The sequence below is a fragment of the Haliaeetus albicilla genome, chromosome 8 (genome assembly GCF_947461875.1).
Source record: "Haliaeetus albicilla chromosome 8, bHalAlb1.1, whole genome shotgun sequence".
Lineage (NCBI taxonomy): Eukaryota > Metazoa > Chordata > Aves > Accipitriformes > Accipitridae > Haliaeetus > Haliaeetus albicilla.
In genome coordinates, this window is record NC_091490.1 from 4988070 (window position 1) to 5001504 (window position 13435).

General features: G+C 40.7%; 1 protein-coding gene across 7 annotated transcripts in view; it reads left to right on the forward strand.

Moving 5' to 3' along the window:
* DAB1 (DAB adaptor protein 1) overlaps positions 1–13435 on the forward strand; it is a 471933-nt gene that overhangs the window by 15558 nt on the left and 442940 nt on the right. For 2 of the 7 annotated variants that reach the window (XM_069788615.1, XM_069788621.1), the window contains exon 2: positions 3044–3132. The exons of the other annotated variants lie outside the window; for them this stretch is intronic. The gene's annotated coding sequence lies outside the window, so the exon portion shown is untranslated. The remainder of the gene's footprint in view (positions 1–3043; positions 3133–13435) is intronic. 7 annotated transcript variants of the gene reach the window in all.

A 13435-nucleotide genomic window follows, 5' to 3' on the forward strand; every position in this document is an offset into this window, starting at 1 on the left:
GAATCTGGGTGAGGAACTGTAGCTACACTGTGGTTTTTGCTTGTTCGCTTTTGAGGTGCGATGCAGTGGCATAAGCACAATGATGTGATTCATTTCCTCAGTCCGCTGTGATGGTGCTCGCTCTCTTCTACTCTTTACCTGTCTTCTGGTGAAACAGAAATAATAATGTTTAGCTTTCTGGTACAACATGATGTGGTGCAGCTTTGGAGAAGGATGGGATGGGGGACAGGGAGAGAGAGAGATTTCAAGTTGGTTTGGGTTGTTCTTTGTATTCTCCAGCTTTCATAGCCTTGGGTTTGCGTTACAGTGGTAGGGATGCAGGCAGCCTTCTCCTATCCATCCCACAGTACTTCTGTAGTTTTAGCAATTATGTGCTGTGTATAAACATACCTGACTTGTGAAAACTGCTTCATATTTACATATGTTTTCTTTTTAAATGTTTTCTCTTAAATGAGACTGGATGTTAACATATCCATGAAATCAGATGAAATCAAGGACAGTCTTGCCTCTCCCATGATCCCCTGTGGCTCACGGAGTTTGCTGCAGGTACAGAACTCTCTCAAGCTCGTTGTACCAAGTAGGGCTGCAGCGAATTGAAACCCTTTTGTTTCAGTTGAAGTTCTAGCAAGTTATTGCTGCTCAATCTGGATATTTTCAGGCGTGACAAAGATATAAGAATGCAACTACAGATTTTTATTGCTGCCCCAATGTATTTCCAGTGTGGTGTTATTACTTCAGAGTTCATTAGGAACAAACAAAACCAGCAGAAAGCATACTGCTTGTAATGCAGTGCCGCACAGCACGGCTCACTCTCTGCTGGCTGATGAAATGGCTGAGCTTTGGAATAAGCAGGATACCAACAGTTTCCTCTGCAGCTTGCCTGAAGATTTCCCAAACTCGTAACCACTTTCATTCATTATCTGCTGGTACAGTTGGATAAGAAACAGGCTTCTTTTTGAACAGGCAATGAGGAAAATTTCCTGTGGTGACAAGTAGGTTTTTGTTTTGGGTTGATCTAAGTATCAAACCAGTCTTATTATATCTTAGTTTCTTGGTTTCTTAGTTTCTTCTTGTTATTTAAAGCAAGATTTGGAGGACCGATTCTTTGCATCCTAAACAAGGTGGTTGTGTGTGTGTGTGCGCGCGCGCGTGTGTGTGTGTGCATTTTGTGTTTGTGTTTTTTTTTTTTTAAATCAAAAAAATGCTTTGTGGATTACTCTAGACTATTTCCTGCTTCAGTGGGAATGTGGGATACATTGAAGTGCTTGAACATGTCAAGCATGGGAGACTGGGAGATTCACACTTTTGACCAGTTGCTGTTTGAGTCGTCTGACTTGGATAATATCCAGAAGACCAAGGTTAGAAGCCTGAATTCCTGAGAATCATAGGTGGGGAATAAAGAAAATAGAGTTCAGTGGGAAAGGCACTGCATAGGATTCATAATGAAGATGTGTTGAAGACATCTCTCAGTGATTGCTTTCAAGCAACTATCATTAAAATTCCATGTTCTGATATATATCTCTTCTTTAAAGGTGTTTCAGCATTATGAGGATTGTAAACGTATTTTTCAGATTTTTAAAAAACCCAAATGCAATACCTTTAAAGAGGTGTTTGTTTTTTATCATTTTTTATATAAACATGCAAAAATGAGCAAACAGAAAGCCCTAGCAATTGTGTGTATATGATTGAAATGCATAGATTCTTATACATAAATTATTATTGCATGCAGTTGTACAAACAAATGGAAAAGCTGAGTTTAGGACCCCTTGAAAATAATCTATTTCTGTTAGACATGCATATCATTTAGATATATGCTTGTCTACGCAGTGTATAATTTTTCACTGGCTCTTTCAGAGGTAATTTTGGAAGGCGAAATGTGCCGTGTGAATATGGTACTTAAAATTGTAGAATGCTTCCATGAGAAAATATAGGATTAGTCTGCAAATAATCTCTTCAAAGGCCCTATTACAATTCTGAACTCTCAGATGGCTTGGCTAGTCTTTGCTATTGCTTTAGAGGGACAGAGAATGTTAAGACCATTTACATGTATTGTCACAAAATAATTTCATGTGGTTGATCCTGCCTGACATGATGCTTCACAACATGATGGAAAATTCATAAATGTTTTCTTCAATTTGATGCTCAAGAAGCACTTAAAAGCGCTCATTTCTTTAAGAATTATTTTCTCTATATATATCCAATTCGTAGATTATGGTCAAGTGTTCATTTTTATGGTATTTACAAGAAATCAGTTGAGCCAGCTTGCTCATAACACCCCTCCCTTTCCCTCCACCCCCTGCCCAGATGCATCCTTGCAGCATCAGGGAACAAAGAGAGTTGAGATTCTGAGCCATGCTCAGATTTGATTTAATAGTACATTTCCCTGTAGTAAATTTTCGAGAGGCTGGATTGTTTGTGGTCAAAGATTCTAAGGTTATGGCCATTATATTAAAGACAAGACTGGTGGTTACTAAGTTTTTCAGCTATCTAATATTTTAATTGGGGTTGAAGTTCATGGTCTTGTATTTGTAAGCTCTGTGTGTGTCCCTCCCCGCCCCTCTGCTCAACCCACAGATGCCTAATGATAGTCTTCACTCTTAACTTCTCATTCCCTTAGTGGTAAACCATCCCACCTTCCTCTTTGCATGGACTGGGAGTTTGTCAAAGATAGTCTGCTCTGGGCTTTGAACTCTTAGAAGAAGCTCAGATTAATGGGGAAATCTCTCTAACCAATTCATCAAACTGTATTGTCTGTTGGGGCTAAATCACAGAAGATTGAGTTGTCCCTTACAGCATTAGCTACGGAATCTTTAGTGTGCTTGTGGAAAAGTATGGTGTTGGATCCTGAGGCTTTAGATTTAACTGCAGGCGTATGGGGTGGAATGAAGCCTGTTGAGGGGCTGTACTGAAATCTGATGGCTGCTGTTGGAGCAATTGTGGTGTGGTAAATTTATGCTCCATCTATTCACTCGAGCTGAAGCACAGTGACAATGTGCCGGTATGTGTACGGTGTCAAAACTGAAATGTGATCTCATGTTTCCAGACAGGAGATCGCTGCTAAATATCTCACGGTACTAGTGATACTTCAGGATTCATGTGGAATTGCTGGAATTGGATCAAGAGTTTACCGCAGTGAGTGGCTTGACTTTCAATATTGGCCAAGTATGATTATTCTGGATAACAGTATTTAAGGTTGGACTGGTGGATAACTATTTGGAAAATGGATCACTGTCTGAGACTGGCCATAACTCCCAATATGTGAGGTCAACCTTGCTTTTCCTGTTAGTGAATTCCTCTGCGGCTGTCTCGCTTCCCTCCAAAATGGAATTGGGGTTTTGCTGTTAGCCTTTGGGAAGGATATTCTCTGCTGGACTCTTCTACACTTTGGGTGGCTTTATGGTTTGATCTACCACTACTAGCAAGGCTTTTTAGAGTTCTGCAGATCATTTTGGATTACATGACAGATTAAGTGAGAATGAGAACGTGTGGGGTGTTGGTGGCATAATGCTGAATCCAAGCCTGACAAATGAGGTGTTCTAAATTGAGCTAACCAGGAGCACAAAGCATCTGCTTGTCCACTTGCAATTAGAAGAAACCATCCTTGTTTTGTTCCTAGTTTTGTTGCCTTGGTTAAGGTGACTTGCTCTCATGTGGTATGTTCTCCTTTATAAGGGCTGTTTTAGTGACTTTGGAGGTGGGGAGGAGACCAGCTGCCTATAAAAGAGGCGTGTAGAATTCAGACTTTTCCTACAGTTGCTTTAGCTAGTAGCTTTACTTGCTCGGGTAACACATTTGTTTTAGTCTGTCGTTTTGTGGCTTGGCCTTTGTGTTCTCCATAAACAAAGTGTGCAGCTTGGGAAGCACTGGGTACACACCAATGCCGTTTAGATAGCTAATGCTTCTTTTTGGGGGAGGTTGTAGAAAAGGTTGTGGTGAGAGAGCTCTGAGGAGCAAAGCATGTCACACATCATCAGACTGTAGAAGTGTGGAGATGGCACCTTGATACTGTTACATAGTTCCCACCGGGCGCCTGCGACCAGGTGATGAGACATTTTTCACAGAACTTTGGTTGCCTTTCACAAGTTGATGATAATTTATCAGCCTATGCACCTGGAGTGAGCAGTTCTTTTTGAACCTCAGTTTGTGTTAAGTGGAATTAATAGTTTAAAAGGTGTCTCCACAATACATTAGATAGCTAAACTAGTTCAGGAATTCAGAGGCATCAGACCATTTGGTTACTGTAGCGAGCATAGCAGGAAATTTTTGCTAAATATTGGGATTGTATTTGTTGAGATGCACCAGAAAAGGAGTTCATAATCTGGGTTATTCTGCAATAGAAAAAATGTAGCTAGCAGAACAACCTTAATGAAAACTTACCAGTGTCCCCTGTTTTTGGGTATTGGTCAGACATGTCTTATTCTGTCAGATAATGAGGCTGCTTAGTTCTGTTTAGAGCAATAGGTAATCTCTTTGGACAAACCCAATGGAAGCAAACAATGTGTTTGAGGGAGAGACAGGCGATGCAGTGAGGGTGAGTGATCTCAGCTGAGGAGCCTGTTCAGTTCCTGACACAGCTTTCAGCTAGTGCATTGGCTACAGCAACCATTTTCTGGATCTTGTTCTGTTTTTTGGTGGGAATCTGTATGTTGGATTAAAAATCTGGTAGCAAGTGGAAAAAGAGTAAATAGAAAAGAAGTGGGAAGAATCCCATATGAAGTGGAAAAAGGTTCCCTTTCTGTGCTGGGTGTCTGACTGTGGTAGCAGTGCTGTGACAAACTGATGCAGGGATCCTCGAGGTAAATAAAACCTCTGGACAAAGTCTGGCCAGTGACATCAAACCCTGGGTAGATGGTATCTATGAAACCTTCTTCTGTTGTTTGTTTTCCCGTGATGTCTCTTCAGCCTTTTGCAGTCACCAATTTTCACTCGCCATATTCACAGAAACCAGTTTTGGTCAACAGACCCCTCTTCACTCTTCCCTATTCACTAGATAAAACCTCAATTCAATCTTTAGACTGTAAGATCAGGCATTTTAATCTGATCTTTTGTTTCTTTCTCTTTTCCGTCTTTGCTAATGACACTTGCTGAGGCTGGTGGGAGCATTTTGTAAACCTTTGTTAACTCTCCTTGCAGCTGAGGCCAACATGGCTGCAGCTTGCTCAGCTTGGGCTGCGTCACCTTCTTCCAGCAGTCCTCGGGCTGCTGTCCTGCGGAGTTTGTCATCGGGGATTTGCCACCTGGGGATGATGCTGGAATGCTGCGCTGCTGGCTACGCAGTGAGCGGCTGTTGCAAGGAAAGGCTTCTTTTGGCCAGGGCTTGTGACCCCACTTTTTTTGGCTACTGAGACTCCTGACTTGTGTTTTCTGTGCTTCAAGCTCAGTTTACTGCTATAAACACGCACCGGGCTACACACTGCATATCGGTCCCCACGCTGAGGCTGGTGCGGGATGTGGTGACCTTTTCAGGAAGCCCCGGTCTTCCCTGGAGATGCCTCCCTGCCACCAAAGATCAGCTGCTGATCAGTTGTAGATAGTTCATGGCCAGTATTTTTCGCAAGGTTGTATTTTGTTACTTTTCAAATTTACCTCTGGTCAGACTTTCTTTTCTGAGATGAGGAATAGCTGCTGTGGCTGCGTTGATTGTTGGTTTTGGTGTATTTCTAACAGAAAGATGCCTGCAGCTCAGGGTAGGCATACTTTAAAATGTGTATTTATGAATTTAAAATTACAAACACTTTTTTGTTTGGGTGTGTTTGGTTTTTTTGGGGGTGTTTTTCTTTTTCTTTTCTTTTTTATTTTTTTCCCAAATAAGCCCTGTAAAGAGCTCATCCTTTGACTCACTGAGAAATAAGAGAGTTCCAGTGAGAGAGGCTGTTTTATGGGATTCATTTTGGAAGCTATTCAGGGAAATTACTGTAGGCTTTTTGAGCAAATTAGTGAGAGTGTGGAAGGACCACAAAAAGGCTTTTTCCCTTAAGATTTGTAGGATCTTATGAAGGGAAGAAAAAACCCAACCCCTGGTAATTAAAGAATTTTTTTTATAATGAAATAAATTTATGCCAGCTCTGGTTTTGAACTTGGGTAAGTTCTTCACTGTTTCTGCTAGTGAAAGTTTTATTTTAAATTGGGGCTTTTAGAAAGCAAAGGAAGTTACTTAATCACTGCTTCAAATGTATTTGTATATATGGGGGTGTGTGTGTATCCCCTTTGCAAGATGTTAAAGAGTTTGGATTTAGGATGTTGTTAAAAAAAATAAATGTATAACTTGTAGGTGTGAAATGATCAAGGCAACTAATCTGTTGGGTTGTGGTAACCTCAGGAGCTCAGCTTGTGATGAATATAATTAGCCGAGTTCACCTGAAGTGTTTATCCTGGGGAAAAAACAGTGAATCAAATCGCTGGGTCTTTCACAGGGATTTTTCAGTTATTTGAATTGGAGAAGGGCATTTCTTGTTGCTTGAATTAGGTTAATATTTTGTGGGTATACTGCTGAGACAGCTGTGATTCAGAGCGTGAGGAAGTGGGGAAACTATTCATGGACCTCTCCTGTTAAACAAAATTATGTCTTTGACTCTCTTAATAACATAGGTTATGAAGGGAAAAAGTCAGATTGTTGGAATAACTTAATCTGATTCTTGTAAATGTATGACACACGTGGACAATGTGATGTTGAAATGCAGCGAGGGGAGTGGGAGAAGAGCAGGTGCTGCTGTGGAGGATCCCAGCAGTATCCTGTGAAACTTTACACTAAATGGCAAATAACTTGGAAATGTTCCTCATCTATGAATGGGGCTAATTGATTTATATGCCACTTGGTCTGTATGCTTGTTTGTATTTAAGGTACTCTTTGGATTCCCTCTATCTTTTGACTAATTCCAAACGTCCAGAGCAGGTGAGTCTTCAAAACGGAAAGAGATGGATGTGGTAGTTTGCTAGTGACGGGGACCATGTTTCCCTAGCAACAGTATCCCCAAGGAAGCTTGCAGAAAAGCTTTGACCCTCAGTCCTATTTCTGAGTTCAGAAAGTCTTGGGTTTGGCTGCGCTGTTTGTCTGTTTTGGTCTTAAAGGCAAGATGCTGAGATGCGAAAGGAACAACTTCATTTACACATGGCTGAAATCACAGCTGGCTAAAGCTGCTGCCCAAGTGTTCCTTTGAGCGTACCAGACATCATGGACCTTGAGATCAGACAACAGCCACACTGAAGCTATTCAAGTAATTTTTTGAAGCTTTGGCATGCTTTCACATCAAAAGACAGATACTGTGCATGTGTATCTTGCATAATCTGGGACATAATGAACCTGAGATGATCTTATTGTAAATACTTTTGAAATATCTAATTGCTGATTAACTTCATCAACCTGCATTGACAACTCAGCTGAGATAATGTGGGGAGGAAAAAAGCATGTGTGAGCGCTGGGAACTGCCGGGGCTGAGAAACCTTTTCTGTTTCCAGTGACATTTTCAAAATTGTGTTTGCAGATGCTGGTCTATCTGCCTGGCGGCGCTCAGTAAATCCCATGCAGCCTGCCACACGGGAAGCCAAACCCTTGTGCAGGGAGGGCAGCAGCCCCACTGTGTCTTTTATCCTGACATCTAAGATCTCTTCAGCCATTCCGGTGCATTGGGACGCAACAGTGTGCATCAGAAGGAGGAAATGAGATTCAACAAAGCTTTTCTATAATGTCTGCATTGGGTGTAAGCTGGTTCTCAGGTGGTCTGGACAGGCACTGTCTGGCTTCAAGATCTTCATCAGTGTAGATGTATTGTATGTGGTTTTAGTGCTGGTATTACTTCAGTAGATGCTCAGGTTAGTAAGGGAAGCCAAGGGAGTTGTGTGAGAAACTCTCTGCTACTTAGTGCATCCTTCTCCTTTAGTGTGCCAAGACCTGCGTTGTCTCAAGTTTCACAAACTCAGTGCTTGAACTCCTTCCCATTTCTGGGTGATACAAACATCTGCACGTGAGTGTGTGGTTTCTCCTCTTCTCTTATCTCTGATCCCCAATGTTACTTTTTCTGGGTGGGGATAGCTCATTAGCCTATTTAAAAATAACCAAAAAAACCCAAACAAAAAAACCTCCCAGCTTGAATCACTGAATTTGTCACAATAATTAAGTATGGTAGCTACTGTTTTGGATTCATTTCACCTGCTAAGAGATACTGCAGTCAGCACCATATGGTAGCCTTTTTTTTCCTTTTTAACAGACTTTCAGCAGCAATTTGTTTCACCCGTGAGCCAGCACCACAGCATGCATTGCTTAACAGAAACAACGTAAGACTGGCGAGCTTTTCATTTTAAGTTTTCAAGGACCATTTAGCTGAGCTTCAGAGCCTGGTTTCTGGCGTTGTCCTATTTGCGTTGTAACTCTTTGATGTTTAAGAGTGAGGGGCTGAAGGACAGAAGGGCTTGATTCTTTTTCTGACCAGAGACTCCTCAGTACTTCAGTCTTAATGTTTGCAAATAATGTGCTAATATTTACCTGCCTTTTAGATTTATCGCCAAGCTCTCTTCAATGTCCCTATGCTACCCTGAGATTGTGAAAAGAAAATGGTTGCAGATATGGAAAACATTTGATTTGATGGGCGGACTGAAACTGCATGTTGCGTTATGGATATGTGCGTGCTGTAAAACAGGGCCCGGTGCAGGATCCCTGATCTGCTTCTGAAACACAGAACAGTGATACAGCACCATGCTGCTGTCCCTGAGGGCCTTATCCCTAACAGTACCGGGATGATGTGTCAGTACTACTTTGAACTAGCATCTTTGATGTGGGTGGGTGGGTTTTTGTTTGTTTGTTTTGTTTTTTTAAATTGCCAGGAGTACTCAGATTTTGTATAGCTTGCTGCACTGTGCCCCGTAAGCTCCTATACTTAATGCAAAACCATGGTTAGTTCAGGATCCCCTTGTCTTAAAGCTTTTTTTTTTTTAGTGACTACCAGACTGACTATGATTTTTTGTGTATTCTTAGGCTTCCTTAAAACTTGGGCAAGTCTGCGACAGTCTTGCAGTACCTTAATAGCCTGGAATGACATCTCCAGTGTGGAACAATGACCTAGTAGCATAGCCAGTTAAACTGCAATGCACAAGACTCATGTTTAATTCCCTGCCCATTATTGACTCTATGTAACTCCAGGTAAATTGTTTAGGTTAGGGAGGCAGTAGGATTGCCTACCTCGAAGGGCTATAAGAATATACATGCACACCACAGTGGGTCTCAGATATTGTGATACTGGAGGATGTGCGAGAGAGACCATTTCAGACCCCGTCACCTCCCCAGGCAAAAGTCGATTAGGGTCATGCTGAGTCCTCATTCAGATGCAAGAGCTGTGGTCCTGGTGTCTTGCATCCTTCCTCCCTGTCGCCTGATTGGTCCTGGGATCTTGCAATTTGTGATGGCCATCTAATTCTGGATCAATATCTCGGGTTACTTTTGTTATATCAGATAGTGTTGATAAACCCATTCTGCCAGTTGTTCACTTGGTGATAACCACTTCCTCTGCTTAATTGGGAATATCTGCTTAAAAATAAGATATGTATCTGGGTGAAATGCAGGTTACAAATGGTTGCAATTAAACCTCCTGTAGCAGATTACCTACATTTTGTCCTATTATGTTTCTTTTTGCTTTCTTTAAAGGATAAGAATGCAACATTTCTAGAGGGTACAGGTGTTCTGTACAGAGCTCAGGATCATCTAAAATGAAAGAAGTTTGAACTGTCACACATCCAGCCTTGCTCCTGTCTTGCATCTTTGTGTTCTTTAACTGGTATAAAATGTACTTTTAATTTCACAAAGCTTTAGAAACAATGGGGAGCTCTGAGTGTTTTTTCTTTTTAATTAACCAACTTACTTAGAAATAAGATGTGACTTTTTGTGTGGGTGATTAAGAGGTTATTAAAGCAGTACCCAGTGGTGCTACAGCTAATGCTCTGTCAGTGTTTCCTTTAGACTTGGTTTAGACAAGGCTGGACTCGAGACTGGAATACAAATTGTCAGCTTTACAGCTAATCAAATTTTCTTGGAAAAAATTGAACTACTTGACTGGGACAAGGGACCCGATTTGTCATCGTGCTGCAATTTTTCTCTACTTTGGAAGTGAAGAAATGCAACAATTGCCTTAATCTTTCCTTGCTTCTTGCCAAAGGTAGTTACATGCATGTTGGTGGCCTGAGAGAAGGCAATGCCCCACTGCATCCCTGCAGGCAGACCAGGCAGCAGCAGGAGGGAGCATCCTCCACAACACGGGACTTTCCAATCCCAAATGCAAACTGCTCTTTCATTATGCACCAAGAGTACTTGCTCTGCACAAGAGAGAGTTTAAACTGAGTTTTAATAGGAGTGGGATAGAAAGAAATATGCCTTTGTGTTCTCTAACATGATGTGGAGAAAGGTGAGGGTAGGGAAGGTAGTGCAGTGCCCAAGGGCTTTTTGTTCTTCACAATCTTTTCACTTCATGCATCCTTGCCACTTGCTAGTGCTCAAGCACTGTTCAAATTGGTGTACTTTGCAAATGTAAATGAACTTGTGAATGTTCCTATTTTAGCAATGCCATATAGATACTCCTTAAAAATGTCACCTGGTGATTTTAATCTGTGTGGAATAAGCAGTTCTAGAAAAAGTAGGTATACTTCTTTCTCAGTACACCTCCATCACAGCAAAAATGGTCCTGGTAATATTCCTTGCCTGAAAGGTGTGTGTTTAGCTGGTTTTGGAAACGAATGGGAATTTGCATTCCTTTTCTGAAGCACCAATAAACTCCAATCTTTTCAACCAGCACCTGGTTTAAAGTTGAAATTTCTGCTTTGAGGGGAATCTGGAGAGGTGGCTCTGCACCTACGTGGGAGTAAAATGCAAGTAAAATATTTGCTTTTTAAAATGACAGTTTGCAGTTCTATATTCTTCCCTACTGGAAAACAGGGGTCCTAAATTTGTTGCTGTGGGCCTAATGAGCTGCAAGGGTGGAAGCTGGGCCACCTCGCAGTTACTGGATGATTGCCTTGTGCCAACCTGCGTTGCGGAGCTTCCCCACGGGCCCAGCACCTGGAAGCCTTGGCTCCCTGTGAAGTGTTGTAGGCTCACCAAACTGGTGTTTGTCCAAAACCTCTTTTTATCAGAAATTTTCTGCTCAGCTGTTTTTACAGCTAAGATCTGCTGATATTTGCAACAGAAAGGATGTCATGTGTTTCTTCTGCTTGCAGGTCCCAAAGTCAATATTTTTTTAGCAAATGCTGATATTCTAATTTGTTTTGCAATGCAGAATCCTTCAGTAATCCAAAAATTGCTCCCCAGACTACAAATAAAGGACATGATTTTATCTTGTGGGAGAACAATATTGTCAAGTGTCCCTTTTTTGTAGTAGTAGTAGTAGGGAGGATCTGTTTCCTGCAGTAGGAGATACTTCAGAAAGCAGTTGTGTGGTTGGGGACTGCCTTACTGGATTGATTCTGGAAGTCGGAGATGCCAGTGACTAAACAGAACAAGGGACTTGCAGTGCATGTGGATACTGTTCTTCTGCTCACTGGAGCAAGCAGATGCACAGTATCAATTAGTATATACCTTAGGGCACCTTATGAACTTAAATAAAGGAGGAACAAGTTGAAAACATCACCTTATGATTAACAAGAAAGATGAGTTCTGTAGTGACCTTAGAACAGAATCATAAAATATTTTGTTATTCCTGAAATTCTTTGAGGAAGAATAAACTGAAGGATACAAACACCCAGAACATTGAGCTCTTAGACAAGAAAGCAAAACAAAGCAAAAGTGTGTGTTTGGGGGAGAATAACAAACACTTCATTTCTCACTGAATTTAGTGTCTTCCATTTTAAAAAAAGATGGGGAAGGGAGAATTGGTTAACATATGCCAACACTAATATCAGATATGTTCTTTCGTATATGAAATTATCCCATAATTGAGACAAATTACTTGAAGCATTAAAAAAATCCCAGAAATGCTCATGTGGAAAAGACCTTGAGAGGTAACTTAGTATGTTGCCAGGTTCTTAGGCAAGATCAAGTATACCTGTCTCGCCTCCAGAAGCTGACAGTCTGTCTAACCTCTTTTTAAACCTTGCGATATTGATTTCTCATCTTCCTTAGACAGCCTGTTCAGGGTCTTCACCACTCTTACAGTTAACAAGATTTTCATTTTTCTAATACCTAATTCTTTCTACCGCTTGTCCTCCTGTCAGTTGTATGGAGAAGAACTGATGAATGTCCTCTTCTGTTACAGCCTTGTTGGACATTTTTGGATGATGCTTAGCACCTCCTTAACTTAATCTCAGCTTGGCTTTGATTTGCAGGAAAAGAAGAGGAAGGAAAAAAAAAGAAATCTTGGTTCTTTTCTTGTTGACCATGGTTCTGAAATCACTTAGTTGTTTGTGGGTTTGGTTTTTTGTTTGTTTGTTATTTTTTTCGTCTCCCTGTTGACTCTTCCCTATATTTTCAGGAGTGGCACTCAAAATGGGATATCTATTGAGATAGCCAATGTCTTTCTAGTGCAATAGGAAAAGAAAAATAAGCTCCTTGGTCTTAGCAGCTCATGCTTCTGTCATACTTCTCTGATATTTCTGGTTTTCCAGTAATACTGTATTTTTTACTTGTATTCATTGTAACTTGCTGAAGTACAGATACTTGGCTTTTTATCACCTCACACTTTCACCACATGCATTTTAGAAGGAAGAGTAAAATGAATAAATAGAAAGTGTGCACTGTATCAAGTTTCAGCTTTCGGATATTGTATCTTAGTGTCCAGCTTGTTGATTATATATTCCTTCTCTGCTGATTCTGCTCACATTTCTTAGCTCGGTGTCACCTACAGTTGTTCAAATGTATTTGTTGTTTAGTCCTGTAAGAACAATGGCATCTCTGGTATTACTGCTGATGGTGGCTATTTCAGAGATAATTTATCAGAAAAGAGCTGGTGACTTCAGGCCTTGAGCCACTTTCTTAGCAGAGCTTTACGTGAGCCTCTGTGAATGTCTAACCCTCATGTACTAAAGATAAAGAATTTCTAGGTTTAGGGCTAGTCATCATTGCTTTTGCAAAATTTATTGATGTTGATGTAAATTTTAAAGTTATTTAGAGCTGATCTCCTGAATGCTGTTAGTGATTTAGGTTTTTAGAACCCTTTGAAATGAAAAAGATTTTACAATATTATTTTTATAATATTCTATTAGAACTATATCTTCTTGTCTGTGTATTGATGCTAGCATCATATAGTAATTCTTTGGCACTAGTAATACTCCATAATCCTCCAGTGAAGAGGAACAAACCCAATTGTTAAAAGGTCCATTCCTCCTCCTTGAAAAAAGCTACCAGTGTTGTCAGGTAGCTCGGGTGGTTTTCAGAAAGAACTTATTAGAACATATCAATTCACATAAAGATGAATATATTTGCAATATGTAGTTATAGTGTAGTTATAAAGCACTGTGAGAT